Source organism: Lissotriton helveticus, chromosome 3_1, assembly GCF_964261635.1.
Source record: "Lissotriton helveticus chromosome 3_1, aLisHel1.1, whole genome shotgun sequence".
Classification (NCBI taxonomy): Eukaryota; Metazoa; Chordata; class Amphibia; order Caudata; family Salamandridae; genus Lissotriton; species Lissotriton helveticus.
In genome coordinates, this window is record NC_136061.1 from 954,189,026 (window position 1) to 954,213,684 (window position 24,659).

The 24,659-nt window shown below is 50.2% G+C and overlaps 1 protein-coding gene across 9 annotated transcripts in view; it reads right to left on the reverse strand.

Annotated features, from left to right (window-relative positions):
- RBM44 (RNA binding motif protein 44) overlaps positions 1–24,659 on the reverse strand; it is a 1,911,902-nt gene that overhangs the window by 1,133,904 nt on the left and 753,339 nt on the right. The window lies entirely within an intron of this gene.

The window sequence follows — 24,659 nt, forward strand, 5'->3', positions numbered from 1 at the left end:
CTTGCCTGTCTGATTGAGTGACTCCAGCCGAGTAGGAACTGCAGAATTATGACTCTTACCAGCCACGCATGGGCCTGTGAAGGCAAACTAAAGTAGCTTTCTAGTCATGGCTGAAGATGATTTACTGGAGGATTGTTATCTGTTCTGGTGCGAACAGTTCCAGTTGTTAGCATGGCCAAGGGCCGAGTCGGTTGCTGGTAGGAAAGGCTGGTGTTGCCTGTAAACAAGATCCCTGGAGTAACCTTGAACATCCTTTATTGGTGACAAAATTGCTCAGCTACCGATAAAACCCCCAAGGACTTAAGCGTGGAAGGGGCACAATTGTCTTTAAATCATTCCAGGTCCCAGAATCAGCCATTTCACCTACTAGCCTGGAGCCCCTAAAGGACAGGTCTATTAAGGAAAACCCCTGAAAATCTGGATGAGGTCCTTCTTCATGCCATCTGAGTAGAACACTGGTGTCAGTAGCTAATGTCCATGCTAGTTCGAACCATAAATGTTGTGAGACCTTCTTGGACCCACTTTGGTTCTTCATTTTAGTTTGACATTTTACACATTTTAGGCTGACATTTTAGCAATGTTCTTTTGACACGTTTTGCTTGCACAATATTATTCTGAGAAGATGCTGTACATGTTGCTTGTTTTAAGAAAGTCTTTTGCGCCAAGTAATCAGTACATTCCCATTCAAGGCTTGGAACATAGAACAAGATATCCTAGTGCTTGCATTGCCCATTTGGGGACAGCTTCTAACATCTAGACATATCACAGCATCTGTACTGTACTTCTGATAGTGTGTTTTTTTTATATAAACAATATACTGCCCTTTTACAGGTCAGAGGAGCACTCCAGTCACGACTGTTCTGGAACAAATCCAGTGTTCAAAATACAGCTCGGACGCTGATCTTCCATCCTGCAGAGAAGGATGCCAACTCTACTCAAGGCTCATTTCCTGGCCAAGTTATCCAAGTATGGGAAACAAGCATCCTGGGGCCGGTTGATTTGCATATAGCTGTGTCTGTACTGGGGTGGCGAAGTGAGCTAAAGAACGATGATGGATTCAACCCAGATCTGTGACTGGGGGTTGAGTATCTGAAAAGATTCAGCGCTCAGTCCATCATCTCATTGTGTTTGATTTGTTCGCCCTAATGTTGGTGGATTCAAGATAGCCTGGCTGAAGAGAGCTGTTAGCCCGAAACCCGTCCCAGGATGGTTGTTTCAGGTTCAGGGAAGACATGACTTGGCTGTACTGTTCCCATGATGCACAGGGTCAAGACTGATTTGCATATAGCTGTGTCTGAACTGGGGTGGTTAAGTGAGCTAGAGAACGATTATGGTTTCAAAGCAGATCTGTGAATGGCGTGAGTGTCTGAAAAGTTTCAGCGCACGGTCCATCATCTCGTTGTGTTTGCACTGTATTGAGCTGCCAAGAAGGATTAGTTACTTACCTGTAATCCTAGTTCTCTTCCAGGGGTATCCTCATCAAAGTCATAAGCATTAAAAATATTCCCGCCCATGCGCGGGACCCCGGAAACACTATATTATATGTGCCCCACATATATATATATATATATATATATATATATATACATATATATATATACATATACATATACATATACATATACATATATATATATATTAAACCACAACGAACCCACAGACACGGCAGCTTGGCATTTGATGAAGAGTTGTGTAAACTCGAAACGCGTTATGCCTGTTTTTTTCTTAAATAAAAAGAACTCTTGCAAGTACTGTTGGTGTGGCTCGTGCAGCGTGATGTATTGCGCACGTCTTTTCTGGATGTAACTGAGACGTCTGACATCTCGAGACGAGCCCCGACCCGTGAGGAGGAATGGCGCCTTTGTTTGTCAGGATTTTGGGACGTGAAGCGAGGAGCTTCTTTAAAAGGGTGCCCTCCGGCTGCAAAAAGATGACACCAATAGAGTTTGTATTGGAAGAGGCCTCCAGGAGGGGCCTGCCTGAACTTTGGAGATGGATATTTTGGCGCAGCAAGGGTATGCCGAGGATTACCCTCAGCACAACAGACTTGAGGCTTTGGGGAAACATGATAAGCTGCTGTATGTCTGCGTGGTAGTGAAATTCTAACTGCACGGCGTGACCGAGGTACGGAACACTTTCCTTCTAAAAGCAATGTTTGCACTCGGGACACATCGTGCTGACTATGATTTTACCAAGATCAGCAGTGGGAACCAGCTTAATTTTTGAAGGGCAGTGGAGCATTATGGGCAATGGAGTCCCGTGAGGGATATGACTTTAAATACCAGACAGAAGAGAAAACTGTTTTATTGGCACCACTGTGGGGTTACTTGTGAAACCTGGAATACTCAAGTACTCACCTCTGCTTTCTTAGCTGAAGAGTACATGGAAGAAATACTTTATACACTGTCCCTTTAAACTGGAGTTAATGACTGAAGTCCCTCCTCACTGCCTTATGAGCTACGTTATTTAAACCACAACGAACCCACGAACACGGCAGCTTGGCATTTGATGAAGAGTTGTGTAAACTCGAAACGCGTTATGCCTGTTTTTTTCTTAAATAAAAAGAACTCTTGCAAGTACTGTTGGTGTGGCTCGTGCAGCGTGATGTATTGCGCACGTCTTTTCTGGAGATATATATATATATATCCAAAACAAGATTCAACGCACAATGCAGCAGACTCAATTCCGCCGCGGCACCGTCAAGAAACAGGAGACCCAGGTTTCCGTGAGTAATTATTTATTTTCTGCAACGGACAGCATAACGTTTCGGCCTTCCAGAGGCCTTGGTCACATGGCGCCACTGAGGGCGGCGGCAGAAATTTAAAGTGCTAGTGCAGCTAAATTATCCAATCACAGTAGGTATTGTTTTACAACGCAGAGAAAGTAGTAAAAATACTACAGTTTTAACGCTTGCATTGCTGTATGCTTTAAAAACAAAAATCACAGTAATGGGATCAATCCCTATAGTCGTAATATTGCACAAGAATCTCATGAATCATGCTACCAGAAATGGCTCACGTAATGCTAGTAATTTCATATGTCATTGACAGCATGATTACACACAGTAGGTGTATAAATACCTAACCGCAATATACTTTATATTCATGTATATCAATGACAGTTTTAAAAATCTGTGCCATAACCACTCTGGAAAGCATTGTTGATTTAAACGTGCACTAATGAACAAGTTACTTACCTTCGGTAACGATATATCTGTAAGAAACAGTAGTTAGTATTAGATTCCTTACCTTAGAATATCCCCAGGCGTCAGTCTGGATCCGGAAACTTTTGCGTAGCAGTACCCCTGCGCGTCGGTAGGCGTCGTCTGCAGGCGTCCCCTGCGGCTCCGCGTCGTCGGCGTCGTGCGCCGTGATGACGTCGCTGGAGTATATAGACGCCGCCTCCGCGCGCTGACGTCAGTTCTTTGCACACAGCTTTTCCGCGCCAGAACACGCAGAGCCATGGGAGAACCAACACTGGTGCCATTTGAAACTAGGGCCCTGAAAGGGATGTCCTTAACCCTAGGTATCAGTTCGCAGAACGGGGAGGACGGGTGGGGCGGTAAGGAATCTAATACTAACTACTGTTTCTTACAGATATATCGTTACCGAAGGTAAGTAACTTGTTCATCTGAAAGAAACAGGTTAGTATTAGATTCCTTACCTTAGAATAGATACCCCAGCAATACCAACCCCGGTGGTGGGTCTGCGAACCAATACAACCTACACCAGAAAGTCCTGGAGGACCGAACGGCCAAAGAAGCCATCCCTCCGGACTTGACTGTCCAGGCAGTAGTGCCTCGCAAAGGTGTGCAGCGAGGCCCACGTGGCCGCCTGGCAAATGTCCTGCAAAGGGACTCCTCGGCCCAGGGCAGTAGTAGCCGCCGTGGCCCGAGTGGAATGGGCCCTCAGCCCAACAGGAGGCTCCTTCCGAGCCAAAGAGTAGCATGCTTTGATGCACAGGACGACCCACCGAGAGATGGTCCGTTTCTGTACCGCCCTTCCCTTCTTCTCACCCACGTAGCCAACAAACAGTTGGTCATCCACCCGGAACTGGCGTGTGCGATCCATATAGAATGAAAGCGCACGTTTTGGGTCCAGACGATGGAGCCGCTCTTCATCCTTTGAAGGATGCGGAGGCGGGAAGAAAGAGGGCAAGGTGATGGACTGCCCAATGTGAAAAGCAGAGACTACCTTGGGCAGGAAAGAAGGTCTAGTCCGAAGAACCACCTTATCAGGATGAACAGACAAGAAAGGAGGTTGAATAGAAAGAGCCTGGAGCTCACTCACTCTCCTGGCAGAGGTGATGGCTACCAGGAAGGCCGTCTTTAAGGTGAGAAGACGGAGAGGACAGGAATGAAGGGGCTCAAAGGGAGCGCACATCAGGAAAGTCAAAACCAGGTTCAAGTCCCACTGAGGCATCACGAACGGAGTTGGAGGATACATGTGCGTGATGCCCTTCAAGAATCTCAACACAATAGGGGACTTGAACAAAGATGGCTGATCAGGTAGCCTCAAGAAGGCGGAAAGGGCAGAAAGATAGCCCTTGATAGTGCCCAGAGCAGAGCCCTGCTGGGCAAGGGAAAGGAGGAAGAGGAGAACCTCAGACAGAGGGGCAGAAAGGGGATCCACAGCCTTCGCTGTGCACCATGCCACAAATCTGTTCCACCGGCAGGCGTATACCGACTTTGTGGAGGGACGCCTGGCTGCCAGAATGACATCACAGACTTCAGGAGGCAAGTCAAATGGCCTCAACTGTCGCCGCTCAATCTCCACGCATGGAGGTGGAGACTGGACAGGTTCGGGTGGAGGACCATCCCCTGCTGCTGCGACAGAAGGTCCTCCTGAAGGGGCAGGCGGATCGAGGGACCGACTGTCATGCTGAGTAGCTCGGGATACCAGTACCTTCGAGCCCAGTCCGGAGCCACAAGGATAACTTGGGCCCGGTCGCGCCTGATCTTCTTCAGCACTCTGGGCAGAAGTGGTATAGGCGGAAAGGCGTACAACAGACCGCAACTCCACTCGCGCCGAAAGGCGTCGCCGAGCGAGTGCCGTCTTGGAAACTCCAACGCGCAGAACTGATGACATTGCGCGTTCTCTTCTGTGGCGAATAGATCTAACCAAGGCTCTCCCCATTGCTGAAAGAGGCCTCTCGCCACATCCGAGTTCAGACGCCATTCGTGATCCACCGAGCACCGACGGCTGAGTTCGTCCGCCCTGGCGTTCAGAGAACCTGCCAGGTGTTGAACCGTCAGAGTCACGCCCTGACGTTCCAGCCATTGCCAGAGGCGCAGAGCCTCTTGGCAAAGGGTCCACGACCCCACACCGCCCTGTTTGTTGCAGTACCACATGGCGGTGGTGTTGTCCGTGAACACCTGCACTACACTCCCGTTGACAAAGGGGAGGAATGCCTTCAGTGCTAGGCGAATCGCCCGCAGCTCCAACATGTTGATATGGAGCCGGGACTCCGCCGGAGACCAGAGGCCTCTGATCTCCGCCTCTCCCAAGTGGCCACCCCAGCCTTGGAGGGACGCGTCCGTCACAACCACGTGCTCCGGTTGGGGAAGGGAGAGGGATCTGCCCCTGACCCAATCGCGGTCCGTAAGCCACCACTGCAACTGTCTCGCAGTGCCCTCCGAGATCAGGACATGGTCGGATAGGTTGCCCTGATGCTGGGCCCACTGAAACTTCAGGTCCCACTGCAGAGCCCGCATCCGCCATCTGGCGTGATGCACCAGAAGGATGCAGGAGGCCATCAGCCCCAGAAGCCGCAGCGTCAACCTGACCGAAACCCGGGATAACGGCTGAAAGATGGGAATCAGAGCCTGAATATCCCGGACCCGCCGTTCCGGAGGATAAACCCGAAACTGCGCCGAGTCGAGAACCGCTCCGATGAAAAGGAGCTTTTGAGAGGGACACAGGTGTGATTTCGGCACATTGATGGAAAACCCCAGCTCGTGCAGGAGGTCTGCCGTCATCTGAAGGTGGTGGACGACTGTCTGGGGCGAGCCCGCCTTCAACAGCCAGTCGTCGAGGTAGGGGAAGACTGAAACCCCTAACCGGCGCAGATGAGCTGCGACCACCGCCATCACTTTCGTGAACACCCGTGGGGCGCTGGTAAGGCCGAATGGGAGCACGATAAACTGAAAGTGCTCGTGGCCTACCGTGAACCGCAGGTAACGCCGGTGGGCCGGCAGGACGGGGATGTGAAAGTACGCATCCTGCAAGTCCAACGCTACCATCCAGTCTTGGGGGTCTAGAGCAGCCAAGACCTGAGCCAAAGTCAACATCTTGAACTTCTCCTTCCGGAGGAAGCCGTTGACGTTCCGTAGATCCAAGATAGGACGTAGGCCTCCCTTGTCCTTCTTGGGTACCAGAAAGTAGTGGGAGTAGCAACCACACCCTACTTCTGGCCCAGGAACGCGCTCGATGGCCCCCTTGGCCAAGAGGGCCGCAACTTCCTCCTGCAGAAGTGTCAAGTGGTCCCCCGACACACGGTGTTTCTGCGGTGGCATGGCTGGAGGAGTGGACTCGAAGGGGAGGGCATAGCCCCTTCGGACAAGCTGCAGCACCCACCTGTCCGATGTTATCGCGCGCCAGCGGGAGTGGTGATGGCGAACCCTGCCACCCACTGGCGTCACGTGAGCCCGAAAGCTCGGACTAGGAAGGCTTGGATGCCGCAGCGGAGGGAGGCGTGGACTGACCACGACGCTGGCCTCTACCGCCACCACGGCGGAAACCACGGGCGCCACCGCGCTGGGGAGCGCTCTGCGCCGCGTGGCTGGCAGCACGTGTGGGACCTCCCCTCCCTTGGCCACGAAAGGGCCGAAACGAACCCGTCTGCTGGCGCTGGGTCGAGAGACCCAAGGACTTGGCCGTGACCCTGGAGTCCTTGAAGCGCTCCAGCGCGTGGTCCGCTTTGTCACCAAATAGGCGACTGCCATCAAATGGCATGTCCATAAGTGTATTTTGGACGTCTGGTGAGAAGTTGGCAGATCTCAGCCAGGCATGGCGACGAATCGCCACCGTAGTGGACATGGCCCGTCCCAGTGAGTCCGTGGTGTCCAGACCACAACGGATCGAGTACCGCGCCGCATCCCGGCCTTCAACCAAGGCCCGGGTGAGCTTGTCCCGCACCTCCTGGGGGCATTGCGGCAAACACTCCTCGACCGTATCCCACAGGGAGTGGGTGTAGCGGCCCAAGAGGCACGCGGTGTTACAAGACCGCAGTCCAGCGCTCAAAGAGGAAAACACTTTCTTTCCAAATTGGTCGTACCTCTTTGACTCCCGGTCGGGCGGAGCCGACGGAAATGCGGACTGTGAAGTGGAGGCCTGGATCACCAGACTCTCCGGGGAGGGATGGGTGGACAGGAAGGCAGGGTCGTCCGAGCAGGGACGGTGACGCCTGGCAACGTTCCGGTCAACCGGCGCACCAGAAGCGGGCCTGGACCAGGTGCCCAGAAGGACATCCGTCAGGGCCTCATTAAACGGCAGCAGAGGCTCCTGGGGGCATGACTGCGGTTTAAAAACTTCCGTCAGAATATTCGGTTTGACCTTCGCGACGGGGAGCTCAAGGTGTAAGGCCTTGGCAGCCCTCATCAGGACCACCGAATAGGCAGCACCCGCCTCGGACGCCACAGGGGACGGAGAGACAAACCCAGGGTTGGGTGACTCGTCCAGGCCACTGGCATCACCCAGATCACCTACCCAGTCCACATCGTACTGGCAGGCACGGGATAGAGGGTCCTCAGACCCCTCCCAACCCTCTCCATACTCCTCCTCGTCATACCCATATTCTGGGTCGACGATATAGACCTCGGGGTCAACGGGCCCCATCGGCGTCAGGTCCGGCGTCGGCCGACGCCGGTCCGGCTCCGAGTCCGGAGTCGGGGAGGAAAGGGGGGTGGCGCCGCGCGGCGTCGGTGCTGGGGACCCGACGCCGGCCGGAGCCGACGGCGGAGTCGCTGCACCACGCGGGGGCGGTACCACGGGTTGGCCCACAGGAACCGACGCCGGAGAGGCCGGGAGACCAGCCGGCGACGAACCAGAGGGAACCAGCGGCGCCGGGGCCGGAGCCACCGGCGGCGCCGGGGCAGGAGCACCCGAACCGCTCGGGCCCCCAGACGGGACCGACGGGCCCGCAGGCGCCGAAGGCCCCGCTGGAGAAGACCTCGCCCTCATAGCAATGAGGAAGGCCTCGATCTCCTCACGCGACGCGCCTTCCCCAGGGACCGACAGGTGTGGGGTAGACGGCGTCGGCGACCCATGCGGGACCGCGGGGGTGGGGTCACCCGAGCCCCCGGCCGCAGCACGCGGGTGTCGGGGGGAGTCGGGGGTGCGATGGCGACGCCCCGACTTCTTGTGCTTACCTGACGAGCCGGAGGAATGGTGGCGACTCCCGGAGCGCCCATGGCGGCTCCGCGACCGTTCCCTCGACCGCTCCCTCGACCTCCGACCGGACCGGGACCGCTCTCGACGCGGGGCCGACAACCGGAGCTCGAGAAGCTTGCGGGACCGCTCCCGCCTAGCTTTTCCAGTCAAGGCCCGACAGTCGACGCAGGACTCCACGTCGTGGTCCGCGCCCAGACACCGGAGGCAGAGTCGATGGTGGTCGGTGACCGACATCAGGCGGTCGCACTCGTCACAACTCTTGAAACCGGGCATCCTACCGGCACCGTAAAGATCAATCAGTTAACAAAAAACTTGGTCAAAAGACCGGAGTACTGCTCTTCGGATCTGCGCTAACTGGCGCGGAAAAAAGAAGAACTGACGTCAGCGCGCGGAGGCGGCGTCTATATACTCCAGCGACGTCATCACGGCGCACGACGCCGACGACGCGGAGCCGCAGGGGACGCCTGCAGACGACGCCTACCGACGCGCAGGGGTACTGCTACGCAAAAGTTTCCGGATCCAGACTGACGCCTGGGGATATTCTAAGGTAAGGAATCTAATACTAACCTGTTTCTTTCAGATGTGCACGACACCATAAAAGTAATAGATATTTATCTATAAACATTTATATGGATTAGTTACTTACCTGTAATCCTAGTTCTCTTCCAGGGGTATCCTCATCAAAGTCATAAGCATTAGAATATTCCCGCCCATGCGCGGGACCCCGGAAACAATATATTATATGTGCCCCACATATATATAGACATATATATATAAATATATATATATATAAAAATAAGCAATTGCAGCCAAATAAAACAGAGCTGTAATATGCTGTGAAGAATTTCCACCATACAGTGTATTTTGCATTAGAAACATGAGAAACAACACCAATGCTTGTTTAGAAACTGTTTTAATGCTTAAAAAACAGTAGAAATTCTCATAACACACTGTAAACATATACAGCTCCCAGGCTGCATTGCAAATCCCCAGTCTAAAAAGACTGAAAAGCTAACCTGTAGCTGAATGCACTAAAACTGACGCTGTGCCTTTAAGGCACCTCTGCCCCTAGCTTCCCATCATGCCTCAGGGGTTACAGTTAGGTCAGTTGTTCTTTTCGGAGACTGAAAACCAAACCATGGTAATAACAGGTTAAAAACATCTCCGATGTAATAAACAAAGTCCTTTGCCCGGGGAGGCGGGAGGGTTGCTTATGACTTTGATGAGGATACCCCTGGAAGAGAACTAGGATTACAGGTAAGTAACTAATCCTTCTCTTCCAGGGGATCCTCATCAATAGTCATAAGCATTAGAATAGAGTAGCGAGCCTCACCTCATCCCTGCGGGCAAAGGAATCAACAGATAACATTCATATCCGTAGGCCCAAGAATAGGCCTTACTCTACCCAAAAAGGTTTCTCAAGGAGGCTTGCCCTACTTGAGAATCCGCTCTGGAATCAGACTCAAGGCAATAATGCCTTGTAAAGGTATGGACTGATTTCCATGTCGCAGCCTTGCATATTTCTGACATAGGAATGTCATGCAAAAAAGCTATTGTGGCTGCTTTCCCTCTAGTGGAATGAGCTGTGGGTGATTGCAACAAAGGTTTGCCAGCCAGCTGGTATGCTAGTTTAATACAAGAGACAATCCATCTGGAGATGGATCTTTTGGCTGCTGCAAACCCGGTCCTCATTGCACCATAATTGACAAAGAGTTGGTCTGTCTTTCTGGTGTCCTTCGTTCTTTCTAGGTAAAACTTTAGCACCCGTTTAAGATCTAACGAGTGCAACGACCTCTCAGCTGGGGTCGATGGGTTAGGAAAGAAAGAAGGAAGGGTAATCGTTTGATTTATATGAAAATCCGATACCACCTTTGGAAGGAAAGATGGGTGAGCCCTCATTACTACTCTGTTGTGGTGAAACACAGTGTAAGGTTCCTTGGTGCTGAGTGCTTGTATCTCGCTAACCCTGCGCGCAGAGATTATTGCCACCAAGAAGGCCGCCTTCCAAGTGAGATGCTGAAAGGAGGCCTTGTGTATAGGCTCAAACGGTTTAGACATCAGTCTGGAGAGAACCAGGTTCAACTCCCAGGGAGGAGAAGGATTTCTCACAGGTGGATAGACCTTCTTTAATCGCTGAAGGAAATCCTTCACTACTGGGACCTGAAAAAACGATGTTTGTGTAGGTGATTTTCTGTACGCTACTATGGCGGATAAATGAACCCTAATAGAAGCGTATTTCAACCCTGATGTCGCTAAGTATAGGAGGTATGGCAGGACTACCTCTTCTTGTCCTTTGGTGGGATCAAAGCCATGGTCCTTACACCAAATGAAAAATATTTTCCACTTGAACGCATAAGACGTCCTTGTGGAAGGTCTCTTTGCCTCTCTTAAAATATTCATACATTCCGGAGGCAGATTTAAGTGTCCATATTGCAAGACCTCAGGAGCCATGCAGTCAGGTTCAGCGACGGGAGATTGGGATGCAGGATCCTCCCGTCCATCTTGCTCAGCAGGTCTGGCCTGCACGGCAGACGTCTGTGTGGACACAGCGACAGATGTAACAGATCTGGATACCACCATTGTCGCGGCCAATCCGGAGCAATTAGGATCATGTCCATGCTCGATCTGATGAGCTTGGCCACCACCTTCGGAATCAGTGCCAGAGGGGGAAAAGCATAAGCGAACATTCCTGTCCACTCCAGCAGGAGAGCGTTCCCTTGCGTCCCTGGCCGGTGGAACCTGGACGCGAAGGCGTGGCATTTGGCGTTTTCGTCGTCCGCAAATAAGTATGTCTGGACGACCCCAGCAACGGAAGAGTTCTTCGACCACTTCGTCGTTTAGCACCCAGTCTTGCTGATCTTCGAAGTGCCTGCTGAGTGCGTCTGCTTTTGTGTTTAGCTCGCCTGGAAGGTGTACTGCCACCACCGACAGTCCCCGAGCCAGAAGCCAGTGCCAGATTGTCTGGGCCTCCAGAGACAGAGGGCGAGATCGAGTTCCTCCCTGCTTGTTCAGATAGAACATAGTTGTAGTGTTGTCCGTCTGAACCAGGACTTTGTCCGTTGTTATTGCTGGAAAGAACGCTTTGAGCGCCAGATGAACTGCTCGAAGCTCCAGCATGTTGATGTGGTATGTCTGAAGGTTGGTCGACCAGCGACCCTGAATCTGAAGATGATCCATGTGAGCACCCCAGCCTTCTAGAGATGCGTCCGTTATCACAGACAGCGAAGGAAGAGGTTGCTGAAAAGGGACTCCCTGCAGGACATTCCGAGGGCGAGTCCACCACTGTATTGAGGTCAGTGCTGCTTGAGACAGGATGATTCGATCCTACCAATCTCCAGTCGCTTGGTCCCACTGATCCTCCACAGACTCTTGTAGAGGCCGCATCCTCAACCTATGCAGGACGCCATGGAGCCCAACAGAGACGCTACGTCTCGCACCTTTGGACGAGGAACCTGAAGTAACTTTTTGCATTTTTGTCCCATGGAAGATAGTCTCTCTTGCGAAGGAAACGCTCTTCCTAACTTTGTGTCTAGAACTGCTCCCAGATAGTGGATAGTTTGCGTGGGCTGCAGGATCGATTTTTCTGAGTTCACATGGAGGCCGAGCCTGTGTAGCTGTTGGAGACACAGGTGACAGTCTTTGGTGGCTTGACGAGGTGACGAACTCTTCAGGAGCCAGTCGTCTAGATATGGGTACACAAAGAGACCTTTTTTGTGTAGACACGCCGCTACCACTGCCATGCACTTGGTGAAGACCCTTGGTGCGGATTTGAGTCCGAAAGGAAGCACTTTGAACTGATAATGCTTGGATCCTACCAGGAACCTCAAGTACTTTCGATGAGCTGGTGTAATAGGAATGTGGAAGTACGCGTCTTGTAAATCCACCGAACACATCCAATCTCCGATTTGTAGATGAGGACATATTTGGTGGAGTGCCAACATGCAAAACTTCTCTTTGACCACCACTTTGTTGAGGAGTCGAAGATCCAAAATCGGTCTGAATTTTCCTTCTTGGTCTTTTTTGGGGACAAGGAGTACACTCCTTTCCCCCTTTGGGATAGGGGTACCTCTTCGATTGCGTTTTTCTGTAAGAGGACGCTCACTTCCCTTTTGAGGAGCTCTAGTTGGTACGAGCGAGACTTTTTTGGAGGAGTCGGTTGTGGTTTCTTCCTGAAACGTAGCGCATATCCATTGCGCAGTATATTCAGCACCCACCGATCTTTCGTGATGCTGACCCACTCTGCCAGATGTTTGAGACCATTGAGGGGTTTGAACCCTCTGTTGGCCTCCCCGGTTTTTGTTGGTCTTGAAGCGTCGTTTGAACGGTGCTTTCTGTTTTTCCAGACCTACTGCCTTTACTGTGTCTAACTCAGTCTTCATACTAATCGTTCCATGGAGTCCCATAGGGCCCTATCGTACCTTCCCAGAAGGGCTGATGCACTAGAGACTTTCAGGGATGAAGCTGCTGTGCTGCATACCGTGCGTCCCCAAGAATCTTGCGTCTTGCTGTCTTTGTCAGGAGGAACTGACGAAGAAGGAGCGACTGTGTGATTCTTCTTAGCTGAGGCTACAATAACTGAGTCCGCCGCAGGCTCACCTTTAACAAAGATAGGATCTGAGTCGGCCGGCCTATATTTTTTCTGGATACGTGCCGGTACTGCCCTGATCGTTGCTGGCGTGAGGAAAACCTCTTTGATTGGGTCCATTATTCCTGGAACTAATGGGAGCAACGGCCGTGTATATGATTTGTGATGAAGGGTCTCAAAAATCACAGTAGTGGACACCTCTGGAGTGGTCATCTCTATATTCAGTTTGTGAGCACCCCTTTGCAAGACGTCCAGATATGTGTTGACGTCGTCAAGAGGGGAAGCTCGTGCGAGGGCTGTCTGCCAGCGTTGGAGAGTAATCCCTTTTAGAAGATCCAGGTGAAGATGGAGGGGAGGATGATGGAGTCCTTCTTCTCCTGTGGTGAAAATGCTCCTTCCTCACCGGTGATCTCCTAGGTCGTTCCTCCCTTCGAGGAGAACGTGATACCTTCTTATGTACTGGAGATCTCGATCTCTCAGTCCGTATCTCATTTCTCGGTGTTCGAGATCTGGGTTGCTCCCTCCTTGGCGATCGGGAGACCCTAGGGGTATGCGACCTGTCCGCTCCTCTCTCTCGTGAGCGTGATCGGTGAATGGCAGGACTCTGCCCATCTGCCTCTTCTGCTCGCTGAAGAGGGGACCTGTGGACTGGACTCAAGTACCTTTGAAGTCTCTCTGGTGCCTTAGAATCCTTCCAATTACTCAAAGGAGCATACCATCTTGGCGAGAGTCTTATATGTGAAGTGTACCCCCGCTGGGGACTCTTTTGTACCGGACTCCTGCTCCTAGAAGATGACCCCGTTGAACCCGAGGCACTTGAGGAGGAATGGAGTGAAGCAGATTGTGTCACTAGGACTGTCGAAGGCACCGAAGGAGATCTCCGTCTCACCGGTGTTGGAGGACGTCTCAAAAGCCTTTCCCTCGACGTCGAACGCCTCTGCGGCGTCAACGGAGTGACAACCTTCGGCGTTGAATGCTTCGACGTTGACCTGTGGTCCCTCGACGCCGATCGGCGATGATGTGCCGACGGCGGAGTCTTCTCCCTCGACGTCGAACGGCGTTGCCCTGCCATCGACGGTCTCGACGTCGAACGGCGTTGCCCTGCCGTCGACGGAGCTCTCGACGTCGACCGACGTTGATCTGTCGGCGACGGAGATGGCAATCTCGACCTGGCATGTGGCGACGGCGGAGGATCGGACATCCTCGACGTCGAGCGCCGACGTGCCTTCGATGATCCCTTCCTCGACGACGATCGTCCGAGGGGGCTCTTGCTCCTCGACGCCGAGCGCCTCCGTGGAGACGTCGGCGGAGGTGTCACACTCTTCGAAGCCTGTCGACGTCGTGACGACGGCGAGTGTGACCTGTCTCTCGACGCCGACCGTCGCCTGGTTGACGGCGGCGGAGTTGACTTATGTCCTGACGTCGATCTTCTCGTCGACGGCGATCTCGTGGCTTCTCTCGACGCCGATCGTCGCCTAGTTGACGACGGCGGAGCCTTCTTCGACGACGGCGAACTTCTTTTCGACGACGATTTCCTCATCGACGCCGATCTCGACGTCGACGGAGCTTTTTCTCGAAATGTCCATCAGATGTCGTTTGTTCAGCGCCGAGCCCGGTGCTGAGGTTGATGGACGCTCTGACTTGCCTTTGGAGGGAGTTCTGGGTCTCTTTGAACTCTTCCTCTCCGTAGGTCTTCCTCTCATGGATCTCTGGGCCAGACCATAGAGCCTGTTCCTCTCTCTGTCTTTAAGAGTTCTGTCAGACAGATTTTTACAATGGGAACAGTCTTTAGGATCATGATCCTCTGGCAAGCATAAAATACAGACCTCATGAGAGTCCGTTTTTGCCTTCTTGTGGCCACAAGAAGGGCAATCATCAAATAATGAGGGCATCCTGACAGGAAAACCTCACAAAAAATTGACTGCTAAGCAGTTATTTACTTGACTCTGATTTGAAAAGTCAAAGTAAATCAAAAAATTGTTCTTTTGAAGATTTTCTGACTGAAAAAGGCAGAAAAATGTGGAGCTGAGTATCCAGGGTCCTTCCTGAAGGAGCCGGAAAGAACAACTGACCTAACTGTAACCCCTGAGGCATGATGGGAAGCTAGGGGCAGAGGTGCCTTAAAGGCACAGCGTCAGTTTTAGTGCATTCAGCTACAGGTTAGCTTTTCAGTCTTTTTAGACTGGGGATTTGCAATGCAGCCTGGGAGCTGTATATGTTTACAGTGTGTTATGAGAATTTCTACTGTTTAAGCATTAAAACAGTTTCTAAACAAGCATTGGTGTTGTTTCTCATGTTTCTAATGCAAAATACACTGTATGGTGGAAATTCTTCACAGCATATTACAGCTCTGTTGCTTTATTTGGCTGCAATTGCTTATTTTTATATATATATATATTTATATATATATGTCTATATATATGTGGGGCACATATAATATATTGTTTCCGGGGTCCCGCGCATGGGCGGGATTATTCTAATGCTTATGACTATTGATGAGGATCCCCTGGAAGAGAAACATATATACAAAAAATCCCATAAAGATGCTGAGCATATATTTACATATAACTTATAATCCAATTTTCTATGTACAAGAAAAAATGAATCAACATCAATATCCCCAGATTAGTTGATTCGCCAATACATGTATAATACGTTCATGTGCAAATTCGCAAATGTTTATCCTACGTGATAATAACCTACTGGATGAATCAGTGATACAAATAATAATAAAGTGTTCAATTGTTCTGTGGTTGGTTAACACTGATATGTGTTATATAGGTGTGATATTAAACAGACTGAGCCCAGTCTGACAACCTAACACCTATGGTGGCTGGTTCTACATAATCATAAACAAAGTTTTAAAATACAATTTTTTTAAATACAACCAGGAGCAAACATCACAATTGCACCAACCTGTTGGTATTACAGTAGGTTCTATCCAATGTGCATGCAAGTGTGTATTTACAAACTGATAATTTTTACGCAAGTAGGCACAGCTTATTTTAGAGAAAGTATTTGCCTCAGAGACAGGTGTAAAAATCTTCTGAGGCATTGAGTCCCTGCGGTGCCTTACTGTCCAACATCAAAATATATCTCGTTTCCAACTTCCTGAGTGCAGCATCCCTGTCACCTCCCCTTCTCAGGGGTGCTATTGAATCAATGGCATAGTACCTCAACAGAGTGCTATTGCTATTGTGGTACTCTTTAAAGTTTCTGGCCACTGGGTAAACTGGGTCATTGGTATTTATAGCCCTCAGGTGTTGGAGAACCCGTTTGTAGACTTGCAGCTTTGAGCTGCCCACGTATCTCAAGCCACACAGGCACTCCAACACGTATACTGCAAATTCACTCTTGCAGGTTAGTTTTTTGTTGATCTTGCACGGGACTTCAGAAAAAGGGGTAATATATTCTGTTGATATATATATATATATGGAATTGCAGCCTAATAAACACTAGAGCTGAATCATGCTGTAAAGAATTTCCACCATACATGAATAACATGCATTAGAAACATGAGTAACAACAATAAAGTTTGTTTTGGACCGGTTTTAATGCTCAGAAAACAGTAGAAATTCTTATAAAACACTGAAAGCATAGGAAGCTCCCAGGCTGCATTGCAAACACACAGTATAAAAAGACTGAAAAGCTAACCTGTAGCTGCATGCAATAAACTGACACCGTGCCTTTAAGGCACTCCTGACCCCCAGCCTACCATCATGCCTCAGGGGTGACAGTTAGGTCAGTTCTTTGCGGAGACTGAAAAACCGTGAAACTAAGAGGTTAACAATATCTCCAACTTAAAATAGTCCTTTGCCCGGGGAGGTGGGAGGGTTGCTTATGACTTTGATGAGGATACCCCTGGAAGAGAACTAGGATTACAGGTAAGTAACTAATCCTTCTCTTCCAGGGGATCCTCATCAATAGTCATAAGCATTAGAATAGAATAGCGAGCCTCACCTCATCTCCCTGCGGGCAAAGGAAAACACAGTAAATATAATCAGTAAGCTTGGTTAAAAACACGAAGCTAGGATAGAGTAAAAAAACACTATCCGAACAGATTCCTCAAGGAGGCCTGGCCTACTTGAGCATCAGCCCTGGAATCAGACTCTAGGCAGTAGTGCCTCGTAAAAGTATGAACTGATTTTCAGGTTGCGGCCTTGCAAATTTCTGACATTGGGACGTCATGCAAGAATGCAACAGTGGGCGCTTTCCCCCTGGTGGAATGAGCCTTGGGAGGTAAAAGGTAAGGGCCTTTTCGCCAGCTGATAAGCTAAGGTAATGTATGAAACAATCCATCTCGAAATGAATCTCTTAGCGGCTGGGAAGCCAGTTCTCATGGCGCCATAATTAACAAACAATTGATCTGTCTTCCTTATCTCTTTTTTACTCTGTAAGTAGAACTTAAGTACTCTTTTAAGATCTAAGGAATTAAGCGATCGCTCAGCTGGGGTCGCCGGATCAGGGAAGAAAGATGGCAGGGAAATGGACTGATTGATGTGAAAATCAGACACCACCTTAGGGAGAAAAGAAGGATGTGCCCTCAAGACTACTCTGTTATGGTGGAAAACAGTGTAAGGCTCAGTGGTACATAGCGCTTGTAACTCGCTTACTCTGCGCGCTGATGTAATTGCTACTAGAAAAGCAGCCTTCCAAGAGAAGTGCTGCAAGGAAGCTCTGTGGATGGGCTCAAAGGGAAGGCCCATCAACTTAGACAACACCAGGTTCAACTCCCACGAAGGAGAAGAGTTTCTAACAGGGGGATACACTTTCTTTAACCCCTGTAAGAAGTCCTTGACCACCTGCATTTGGAAAAAGGAGGGCTGACTAGGTGACTTCCTATAAGCTGTAATGGCAGATAAATGCACTCTGATTGAAGCATATTTAAGACCAGATCTTGCTAGGTACAGAAGGTAAGGGATAATAACATCCTCCTGTCCCTTCATGGGATCAAAGTGATGCTCTCTGCAACAAAGAAAAAACCTCTTCCATTTAAACGCATATGACGTTCTTGTGGATGGTCTTTTTGCTTCCTTTAAAATATGCATACAATCAGAAGGCTGATTTAAATGTCCGTATTGTGGGACTTCAGGAGCCATGCTGTCAAGTTCAATGAGGGAATGTTGGGATGAAGAATCCTCCCTCCCATCTTGGACAGCAGGTCCGGCCTGCAAGGTAGTCTCCTGTGGGGAAGCACCGACAGATGTAGAAGGTCCGGGTACCACCACTGTCATGGCCAGTCTGGAGTTATCAGAATCATGGTCATGTTGGATCTGAGTAGCTTTGACACCACCTTCGGGATCAGGGGCAGAGGAGGAAAGATGTAGGCAAATGTCCCTGACCAGTCCATCAAAAGAGCATTCCCTCTTGTCCCTGAACGGTGGTACCTGGACGCAAAGGCGTGGCATTTTGTGTTTTCGTCGTCCGCGAACAGATCTATTTCCGGACGACCCCAACGGTGGAAAAGGTCTGCCACCACCTCATCGTGCAGTACCCAGTCTGGCTGATCTTTGAAGTGCCTCTTGAGGGCGTCTGCCTTGACGTTTAGCTCTCCTGGAAGATGCACTGCAACCACCGAGAGGTTCCGGACGAGCAGCCAGTGCCAGATGGCCTGAGATTCCAGGGAGAGCGGACGTGACCGAGTTCCACCTTCCTTGTTCAGGTAGAACATGGTCGTCGTGTTGTCTGTCTGGACCAGGACTGAATCGGACTCGATCGCAGGCAGGAAAGCTTTCAGAGCTAGTTGGACTGCCCGGAGTTCCAGCATGTTAATGGTAGGTCTGTTCTTTTGCCGACCACCGTCCTTGAATCTGAAATTATCCCATGTGCGCGCCCCAGCCTTGCAGAGATGCGTCTGTCACCACCGATTGCACCGGTAGTGGTTGGTGAAAAGGGACTCCCACCATCAGATTCCGCTGCTGGGTCCACCATGAGAGGGAGGATCTGGCCTGCCTGAGAGAGATCTGATCCTCCCAGCGACCTGTCGACTGATCCCACTGGTCCTCCAGAGTCTGCTGCAGAGGACGCATCCTCAGCCTGGCGTTGGGAATTAGGAAGATGCAGGACGCCATGGATCCTAGCAGGGATGCCACCTGCCTGACTGACGGATTCTGCGCCTGGAGCAGAAGCCTGCACCTGTGCTTCATGGAAGACAGTCTCTCCTCCGAAGGATACGCTCTTCCCACGCTTGTGTCCAGAACGGAGCCGAGATAGTGGATGGTCTGGGTCGGCTGCTGCACCGACTTGTCCATGTTGACATGCAGCCCGGGGTCGTGCAACTGCTGCAGGCAGAACTGGAAGTCGTGACTCACTTGCAGTGGGGACGAACCTTTTAGCAGCCAGTCGTCCAAGTATGGATAGACGAAAAGTCCTTTTCTGTGAAGAAAAGCTGCCACCGCTGCCATGCATTTGGTGAAGACTCGCAGAGCCGACTTCAGTCGAAAGGGCAGAACCTTGTAGTGATAATGTTTGTGACCGACCACAAACCGCAGGTACTTTCGATGTCGTTTTGTGATGGAGATGTGGAAGTACGCATCTTGGAGGTCCATCGAACACATCCAATCCCCTACTTGCAGATGTGGACATATTTGATGAAGGCTAACATGCAAAACTTTTCCTTCACTATGAATTTGTTCAGTAGTCGAAGGTCCAGAATTGGTCAAAACTTGCCCTCCTGATCTTTTTTGGGGACAAAAAGTATCTGGATTAAACTCCTTTTCCTCTTTGAGAGGGTGAAACCTCCCCTATCGCCTGCTTTTGGAGAAGAGTTCATACCTCTTTTCGAAGCAGCTGTAATTGATGGGGACAAGACTTTTTTGGTGGAATGTCCTTCGGAAGCGCTCGGAAACGTAGCGCATATCCATTGCTCAGTATATTCAGCACCCAGTGATCTTTTGTAATGCTGGCCCACTCTGCTTGATGTTGAGAAGCACTTCCTCCCACTGGAGTGGGCGGCGGAGGCGGAGGAAGCCACTGCTCAGGACTTCCCTCCTCTCGTCGTGGTAGAGGACTGCTGTTGGTGACCACCTCTACCTCTGTTGGACTTTCCTCCTCGAAACTTGAGTCTTCCCCTGGTTCTTATTTTGGGACCACTGAGGGGTTTGAACCCTCTGTTGAGGCCCTTTGCGCTGGTTGGATTTGTAACGGCGCTTAAATTATTTTTTCTTCTCAGCCCAACTGCCTTGACCGTGTCCAACTCGGTTTTCATTCTAGTCATCTACTCGTCAGCGTGGGAGCCGAAGAGAGAAGAGCCGGAGAACGGGAGGTTCATGATGTTTTGTTGAGTGTCTGGCTTAAGTCCTGTTAATCGTAACCAGGATGATCTTCTGGCGCATACTCCATGCGCGTAAGAGTGCACTGATAACACCGTGCCATCTGCCACTGTGCTTATCGCTTGGTTAGCCACCAGACATCCCTCTGTGACTATCTCTGCGAAATCCTTCTGGTCTTCCTTTGGGAGCTTGGCAACGCTCCAAAGAGTCCCAGAGAGCCCTGTCATACCTGCCAAGCAACGCAGCCGCGCTGGAGACCTTAAGAAAAGCGGCAGCAGAAGTGCAGACCTTGCGACCCCACGAGTCCTGGCACCTGCTGTCCTTGTCTGGTGGAACAGAAGAAGTGGCCGAAACAGCATGTGTCTTTTTCGCTGCTGCAAGAGGGTCTGTTTTGACGAAGATTGGATCTGAGGTAGCCGGCTTGTATTTTTTCCAGAGACGAGTCGGTACCGCCTTAATGGTCGCTGGAGTTAAAAACGTGTCCATGACTGAGTCAAGGATCCCAGGAACCAGTGTCAGCAGAGGACGAGATTCTGTCTTCTTATGGAGAGTTTCGAAAATCACTGTTGTCGTGACTTGCGGGACAGAAATCTCAATATTAAGCTTTTGGGCACCTCTTTGCAGAACCTCATGGTAGGTGGCAATATCATCTATGGGAGAGACCCTGGTAGTCGGGCTGTCCGATAGTGTGGGAGAGTAATCTCTCATGGGGGATCGAGTGGAGGAAGACGAGGACGTAGATGGTGTTCTCCTACGCTGTCGATGTTCAGCAATCCTCCCTTCTCTCAATCTCCCAGTGTGGTCCTCACATCTCGGAGAGCGAGACCCGTGGCGCCTTGTCTCTGGAGACCTCTCCTGTCTGTGTCTAGGAGTGCTCGTTCTGTCTGCTTCGTCCACTAGTCTCTGCAAAGGCGACCTATGTACAGAGCTGACATATTCCTGCATCCGCCTTGCTGCTCCAGAGCCCTTCCAGTGACTTGCAGGTAGGTACCATCTTGGGGACAACTGAGTCGCAGCAGGGGCCCCCTTTGATCATGAAGGAGACTTGTGGACGCGGGGAGCAGGTTCCGGAGTGGGCGACTTTGTATGTGCCCTCCTGGAAGAGTGAGGAGACTAATGTTGTGACGCCGACTCAGTCACCAGGACCACTGAGTCCCCAGATCTCACCGAGGCCTGTCTCGACGTCGAACGCATTCTAGACGCCACTCTAGGCTCCTGCCGTCCCCTCGACGTCGATCGGCGCTGATGAGACGCAGGTGAGTGCGCTCTCGACATCGAACGGCGATGAGAAGCCGACGACGGAGGATGTCTCTCACTCGACGCCAGGTGTCTTCTAGACGACGGCGGAGCTGGGTCCAGTCTCTACGTCGACGGTCTTCGAGATGACGGTGGAGGGGTTTGTCTCGCCCTCGACGCCGAACGCCGGCGGTGTCCTCGTTCTCGACGTCGATCGCTGGTGGGATTGTGACAACAGAAGAGAACCTGCCCTCGACGACGAACGCCTTGGCGACGTAGACGGATGGCCTTGGTACCTCGACGCCGATCGTCGTCGAGATGGCGACGGGTCCCTGCTCCTCTACGCCGATCGTCGCTGGGTTGATGACGGCGGAGGAGTCTTGTTTCTCGACGCCAATCGCAGCCGGGTTGACGACGGCGGAGGATGAATCTTCGACATCGACGCCATACCTTTTCTCGACGGCGAGCCCGCTGTCGAGGGTCTTTTCTTCAATAAATGACCCAATTGAAGGTCTTTTTTCAGCGCCGAGCCCGACGCTGAAGGACGCGAGGTCTTACTTCTAGAAGATGTTCTAGCCCTCATGGAGCCCTTCTTGACTGGAGATCATCCTCTTGACAGGCCATAAATACGAATTCGCTCTCTCTCTCTTTCAAAGTTCTGCTTGTCAGGTGCTGACAGGGAGAGCAGGCCTTTGGGTCACGGTCTTCAGGGAGACAAAGGATACAAACTTCGTGAGAGCCTGTTTTGGCCTTCTTATGACCACAAGGAGGCCAAGAGTCAAAAAGAGACGGCATTTTAAGGAGTTAAAAATGCCTTAATCTGTCAAAAAAGGACAGTCTCTTACTTCTAAAGGTGTAAAACGTCGAAGTAAAGAGAAAAAGTTGTTAAAAGTGAAAAGATGTCTTTGAAGAAATCAGAAAAAAAAGAGTGGAGCTGTGTTGCCAGGACCCTTCCAGAAGGAGCTGGAAAGAACAACTGACCTAACTGTCACCCCTGAGGCATGATGGGAAGCTGGGGGTCAGGAGTGCCTTAAAGGCACAGTGTCAGTTTATTGCATGCAGCTACAGGTTAGCTTTTCAGTCTTTTTAGACTGTGTTTGCAATGCAGCCTGGGAGCTTCCTATGCTTTCAGTGTTTTATAAGAATTTCTACTGTTTTCTGAGCATTAAAACAGTTCCAAAAAAAACTATTGTTGTTTCTCATGTTTTTAATGCATGTTATTCATGTATGGTGGAAATTCTTTACAGCATGATTGAGCTCTAATGTTTATTAGGCTGCAATTGCTTATACATACATATATATATATACATACATACATACATATATATATATGGTTATATATATGTGGGGCACATATAATATTGTGTTTCCGGGGTCCCGCGCATGGGCGGGAATATTCTAATGCTCATGACTATTGATGAGGATCCCTTGGAAGAGAACTGGTGGATGTTTAACGTGTTGAAAAGCAACCCTTTCAGAAATTCCTTTACAATTCAGTTGAACCGGAGATCAAGCAGATTTTCTGCTGTTCTGTAACATGAAATAGCAGCAAAAGGGACACTTGCTTGACACTGACTTAGGCCTGAATGTGATAACTGTGGAAGGTAAAGGAGAAAATGATGTGGAGCATAAGAAATTGGATGCAAATTGTGTTTATTACACCAAAGAACACCTTTGGTAACAATCTTTACGATGGTTACGTAACAGATCCATCACCTTGTGAATATTCCCCAGTCTGGGTCCAGAATCTTAAAAGACTTACTTCTCCAAACCTGTAGGTGGAATAATTTGGCTCTGCACCAACATGGTTTCACTCCAGAAGTGACGAGCGGAGTATAAGGACCAACCATGTGTGCTGACTTTAGTTGCTTTTTTAAGCTGTCCACGCTCTCAAAGAGCTCATCTGCAGATTAGCATGACTAGTGTGCATATTTCTGGACTGGGACTTTTAGACAGAAAAAAAATCCAGTTCACAGAACGCAGGGAGACGGGAGTGGGAAGTGGGGTTTGTTAAGGATTCTGCAGTTAAAGAATCCACCAGAACGATTGTTACGGACGATGGATGGTACTTCTGTAGGAAAGTGGTTTTCTGTTGCAGTGCCGTTTGCCCCCCAAACCTTTTGCCTGATTCTAATGCATCTTTGAGTGAGTGTACACTGGGTTCCTGCTAACCAAGTTCCTACATTCCTTCAAAAAAAAATGTACCATTGTTTTCACATTTGGCATATCTTTTGCTCACTTGTTAAAGGTACCAGTCCTACCAAGGGCCTTGTGACCAGAGAGTGTCTCTAAGGGCTGCAGTATATATAGTGCCTAAGAGACCGCTCCCCAAACACAGGCATACTGCTACTGTAGCTTGCATGTTTTGGTGCAGATAAAAGTGACGAGTCGACCTGGCACACATCCATGTGTGTCAGGCCTACCAGCACTGCGAGAGGAATAGGTAAGTCACTCCTACAGCAGACCTTACAGCCCTAAGGTAGGGTGCACTATACCGCATGTGAGGATAGACCTGCATTAGCAGATATGACCCTATGGTTTCTAAGTCCATTCTTAGACATTATAAGTGTACAGTGAAGCCATACCGAGTATATGGGCTGGAAGCTTGTCACCATGAATTCAATAGCTCCATGATGGCTTCACTGAATTCAAAGATGTTTGGTACCAAACATCTCAGGTTAATAAACCCACAATGACTCCAGTGTTGGATTTATTAAGAAATGCACTGAAATCCTACCAACTAGCTAGTGTGTGCCTGACTGGACTCCACCAGCCTCTAGACATGTTTCTGACCCAATTAGGTGGGATCCTTTTGCTCTCGTGGGTCAGAAACAAAGCCTGCACTGGGTGGAGGTGCTACACACCTATCACTAAGTAGGAACAGTATAGAAAGGTGGTGAGCCTCAACGGCTTCCCGTCCTTTGTTATGCTGACCAGGGCCTCTCCATCTAGTGGAGATGCACGCTCCCCCTGACCAAGCCCCATTTTTGGAAGCAAGATTGGCTGGAAAATTAAATTAGTAAGTAAGTGAAGTTTGTCTCCTCAGAGCCAATACCACACCTAAGGTGCCCTAAGCTTAAGAGACCACCCTCCTTTGAGAATCTTCCATATTGTTTTGGAGAATTCTAGGCATTAGAGTTAGGGATATTCCCTCTCCCCTGACGGAGTGGGCATACA